Here is a 6000-nt window from a genome sequence, read left to right on the forward strand (position 1 = left end):
GTTTTTAGCTAAGAATAAAAGACACATTTTTCATTTCACCAAGAACTTTATTGACAATGTATTCACCCTTTTGTTCCACTACCTTCTGCCATTTTTCAGGCAACTTCATAATTCCATTTTCCCAAAACTTTTTATCTTTTTGAGCGAAGAACTGTTCCAGGTGCCTTTTATAGTCTTCCAGGGAATTGAAATTTTTTCCATTAAGAGAATTTTGTAAAGACCGAGATAAATAGAAATCTCAAGGTAATAATAAATAGAAATAAACAGAAATCTGGTGAATACAGCAGATGAATCAGAACTTCCCAGACAAGCTATAACAGTTTTTGCCTGGTCATCAAAGAAACATGCAGTCTTGCATTATCCTGATGGAAGATTACACATTTTCTGTTGACTAATTCTGGATGCTTTTCGTCGAGTGCTGCTTTCAGTTGGTCTAATTGGGAGCAGTACTTGTTGGAATTAATCGTTTGGTTTTCCGGAAGGAGCTCATAATAGAGGACTCCCTTCCAATCGCACCATGTACACAACATCACCTTCTTTGGATGAAGACCGGCCTTTGGTGTGGTTGGTGGTGGTTCATTTCTCTTGCTCCATGATCTTTTCCGTTCCACATTATTGTACAGTATCCACTTTTCATCGCCTGTCACAATTTGTTTTAAAAACAGAACGTTTTCGTTACGTTTAAGTAGAGAATCGCATGAGGAAATATGGTCAAGAAGGTTTTTTCGCTTAACTTATGTGGAACCCAAACATCAAAGTGATTCACATAACCAAGCTGGTGCAAATGCTTTTCAACGCTTGATTTGGATATTTTGAGTATGTCGTCTATCTCCCGTGTGGTATGACCTTGATTGTTCTCAATTGATGTCTCGATTTGATTGCTATCAACTTCAACTGGTCTATCCAACTGTGGAGCATCGTCCAGCGAGAAATCTCCGGCACAAAACTTTGCAAACCACTTTTGACACGTTTGATCAGTCACACACCTTCTCCATACACTGCACAAATCTTTTTTTGTGTTTTGGTTGCATTTTTATCTTTCTTGATATAATAAGCATAATATGCCCAAAATGTTGCTTTTTTTCTTCCATCTTCAATATTAAAATGGCTACACAAAAATTCATCAAATTTGATAAGTCTTTTTTTAAATACATGCTGATATGACAGCTGTCACATACAATCTAACAAGATTGTTTCGAATGAAGTTAAAAACAACTAAGTGCTACTAGAACCATCTTACGGAAAAAAAAAGAATGAAACTTTTGGCCAAACCAATATATATATGTATAACTGAGTCACTTTGCTGTACAGCAGAAATCAACACAACATTGTAAATCAACTATACTTCAATAAATTAAAACAAAATTTTTTTAAATGTGCTTCTTACTGGAGGTGGTAGTCAAAACAACTTGAAGGACCCTGTCTGGGAGGAAGGTGGGCAACAGGTATAGGTGCTATAATCCCCAGCGACTTGCTTGCTGGAAGATTTCCCGTGGGTCTTGCACAGTGTCATTGTAGCAGCCCCCTCATTTTCCTTTGAAGCACTGGCTATCCTCTGAGAACTAATAGCGCATTTTTATTTCTTTGACTTTGTAAAACGATGTCAGCTTTCCAGCTGTAATGTTTATCTACACTGCATGCAAAACTCTACAGGTAATTTGTCTCATTTGTTAGGAAAATGATACATTTTATGAAAAGTCATGGAGTCTTTCATTTTGCATTCATGCCCTCAAGTTCAACAAATATTTATTGAGTGCCTACTGTATACCAGACCCTGTTCTCGGGACTAGAGATATAGCAGTGAACAACACTGACATCAACCCTTTCCCCTGGACCTGGGCTTTGCATGGTGGGAAGTTTTTTAATTCAATCTTTTTACTTGTTATAGTTCTATTCACATTTTCTGTTTGTTCTTGAGTCAGCTTCAGCAGTTTGGTCTTTCTAGGAATTTTCCCATTTCATCTAGGTTATTTAACTTGTTGGTGTACAATTACTCATAGTATTCCCTTAAAATCCTTTTTATTCCTGTAAGATTGGTGGTGATGTCCTCTCTTTCATCCCAAATTTTAGTAATTTGAGTTTTCTCCCTTTTCGCCTTGGTGTCTAGCTAAAGGTTTGTCAATTTTATTATCTCTTCTAAGAACCAACTTTTGGTTTTGTTAATTTTTCTCTATTATTTTTCTATTCTCTATTTTGTTTATTTCCACTCTAATATTTATTATTTCCTTCCTTCCGCTTGCTTTGGGTTTAGTGTGTTCTTCTTTTCTAATTTGTTAAGGTGGAAGGTTAGGCTATAAATTTTAACTCTTTCATCTTTTAAAATATTGGGATCACAATTATAAATTTCCTTCATAGCACTGCTTTAACTGCATCCAAGTCCTATGTTATGCTTTTTGCCTCAGTCATAATTTTTTCTAATTTTTCTTATGATTTCTTCTTTGTTCCATTGGTTATTTAGGTTTAGGGGTGTTTTGTTTAATTTTCACATATTTTTGAATTCCCCAAATTTCCTTCTGTAACTGGTTTCTGATTTAATTCCATTGTGGTTGGAGAACATACTTTGTATTGTTTCAATATTTTTAAATTTATTGAGGGCTTGTTTTGTGGCCTGATATATGATTTATCCTGAAGAATGTTCCATGTGCACTTGAAAAGAATGTGTATTCTACTGTGTTGGATGCAAATGATCCACAAATGTGTTTGGTCTAGTTGGGTTTTGTTCAAGACTTTGGTATTGTTCAAGACTTCTTTTTCCTTGTTGATCATCTGCCTTGTTCTATCCATTGTGAAAAGTGGGGATATTGAAATCTCCGATTATTATTGTTGAATTGTCTACTTTTCCCCTTCAGTTCTGTCAGTTTTTGCTATTTTGGGGTTCAGCTGTTATGTGCAATGCGTTTCTTAAATGTTATGTTTTCTTGATGGATTGACCCTTTTGTCAGTATAAAATGTTTTTCTTTGTTTCTAGGAACAATTTATCTCTGAAAGTCTATTTTGTCTGATATTAGTATAGCACTTCATCTTTCTTTTTACATGGTACATGTCTTTCCATCCTTTTACTTTCAACCCATGTGTGACTTTAAAGTATGTCTCTTGTAGATAGCATATAGTTGGATCATGTTTTTATGTCTATTCTGTCAATCTCTGTCTTTTGATTGGAATATTTAGTATATTTACATTTAATGAAATTACTGATAAGGAAGGATTTATGGCTGCCATTTTGCTATTTGTATTCTACATATCTTATGTCTTTTTGTTCCTCTGTTTCTCTATTACTGCCTTCTTTTTTGCTATATATTTTCTAGTGTAGTATTTTAATTTCCTTGTTGTTTCTTTTACTATATTTTAAAAAGTTGTTTTTTTAATGGTTGTCTTGGGGATTACAATTAATTTCTTAACTTAAAATAATCTAGGTAAAATTAATACTAATTTAATTTCTGTAGGACACCAAAACTAGGCCCCAATAGTGCCCCATTCTCTCCCTTCTTCTTTGTGCTGTTATTATCATTCAAATTACATATAAATACATAAATATGTATATATACATGCACACATTATAAGCCCATCAGTACAGTTTATAATTGTTGCTTTACGTATTTGTCTTTTAAATCAGATAAAAGAGTTTCAAATAAAAATATTTTTAATTAAAAGATTTTAAAAATTAAAAAATTTTAAATATTTTATACTCTCTTTTATATTCAATTTGATAGTTATTTTTACCAATGTTCTATATTTCTTCATGTGGCTTCAAGTTACTGTTTAGTATCCTTCATTTCAGCCTGAAGGAGTCTTTTGGTATTTCTTAAAGTGCATGTATGCTAGGCATGATTTCTCAGTTTTAGTTTATCTGGGAATGCCTTAATTTCTCCTTCATTTTTGAAGTATACTGTTGCTGGATGTAGAATTCTCAGATGATAGTCTTTTTCTTTCAGCCCTTTAAATGTCTTCATTCTGACTTCTGACGTCCATTTCTGATGAGAAGTCAGATGTTAATCTTACTGAGGATCCCTTATATGTGATAAGTTGCTTTTCTCTTGCTGCTTTAAGATTCTCTCATTGTCTTTGGCTTTCAACAGTTTGACTATTAGCCTAGGTGTGGACTGCTGTATTTTTTTTAAAGATTTTATTTTTATTTATTTATTTAGTTAGTTTTGGCTGCGCCAGGTCTTGGTTGTGGCACGCAGGATCTTTTAGTTGCAGCATGCGGACTTTTTAATTGCCACATGCGTGCTTTTTAGTTGTGGCATGCATGCGGGATCTAGTTCCCTGACCAGGGTTCGGACCTGGGCCCCCTGCATTGGGAGTGTGGAGTCTTACCCATTGTACCACCAGGGAAGTCCCTGGAGTGCTTTGAGTATATTCTACTTGGAGTTCTTTGAACTCCTTGAATGTCCTTGAATGCAGATTAATATATTTCACAACATTTGGGAAGTTTTTAGTTATTATTTCTTCAAATATTCTTTGGGTCCTTTCTCTCTCTCCTTTCCTTTGGGACTTTATGCATATATTGGTATGTTTAATGGTTTTTCATAGGTCTCTGAATCTGTTTGTTTTTCTTCATTCTTTCTCCTTTCTATTCATCAGACTGGATAAACTCAGTTGATTTATACTAGAGTTCACTGACTCTTACTCTGCCAGTTCAAATATGTTGTTGAATTTTTAATTTCAGTTATTGTATTTTTCAAAACTCCAGGTTTCTATTTTTTTTAAATTTCTGTTTATTGATATTATCTATTTGGTGAGATATTCTTGTCATACTTTCCTTAATTCTTAGCACATGGTCTCCTTTAGTGAACATATTTATAATAGCTGATTTAAAGTTTTTGTCCAGTAAGTCCAATGCCTGGGCTTCATCAAGAACAGTTTCTATTAACAACTTTTTCCCCTATATATGGACTGTATTTTTCTGTTGCTTTGCATGTCCTGTAATTTTTTTTTTGTTGGAGTGTGGACATTTTGAATAACAAAATGTGGCCATTCTAGAAATAATATCCCTCCTCCTACCCCAAGGTTCGTTGTTGTTTGTCTAGTGACTTTTCCAGACTAATTCTGTAAAGTCTGTATTCGTTGTCACGTGTGGCCACTGACGTCCCTGATCCTGTAGTTTAGTGGTCAACTAATTATTGGACAGAGGTTTACTTAAATGTTTTGAACGAGTAAATCTCCTAGGCTTTGCTGAGAGGCTGTGTGTGTGTTGGGGCATGCCTTTAATATTCTGGTAGGTAAGTTATGACTCTTCTTTAGCCTTCACTTTCTGCTTGCACTGAACCTTGAAGTCAACCAGAAGTGAGAGATTAGGGCCTTCTCAGGTGTTTACTGAGTGTGTGCACAGTCCTGCACCGTGCATGGCATTCTGGATTCCCAGGAATATGTCAGAGCTTTCAAGGCACACTATGGACTCTCATTCCCCATTTTTGCATTTTTTTGGTTAACCTCTTGTTAGCCCCAACTGGTTTCACCACCTCAGGCAGCTGTGATGTTCAACAACTGCTGCTGATTGTTTTTGACAAATGCCCTAAGGATAGGGCTGGTTGCACAGAGTGAATTCTGAGGCAGGTCAAATAAAGACAAGCCTTGTGAGCGGAGCTGCCACCAGGTCAAATAACGACAGTTCTCTGGGGATAGGGCTTTTGGGGACCTCTAAACCCATTCTTCCCTTCCAGTGGCTGCTAGTCTACTGGGTTTCAAAGCTATTGTAGTTATGAGGCTATTAGTTTCCAAGGCTACCACAGAGCTGGGTAGAAGGGGTTGGGAAGTGGGCAAGTTAAAATCCCATAAGGCTCACTGTTCTTATCAAGATTCAGTCATTTTTCTTGAAAAACAATCTTGGGATTGTTGCAAGCCTTTGGTTGATTTCTGGAGTTCTGAAAAGGTTGATTTGACAATTTAAGCCAGCTCTCTCTTTTTATGGAGAAGCAGATTTTTCTGCCATTCTGGACGGTGCTTCTGCCAGATTTATTTTTATCCCTCGTTATCCTGAATAGATCCCCTCAACCTCCA

Source organism: Eubalaena glacialis, chromosome 2, assembly GCF_028564815.1.
Source record: "Eubalaena glacialis isolate mEubGla1 chromosome 2, mEubGla1.1.hap2.+ XY, whole genome shotgun sequence".
NCBI lineage: Eukaryota > Metazoa > Chordata > Mammalia > Artiodactyla > Balaenidae > Eubalaena > Eubalaena glacialis.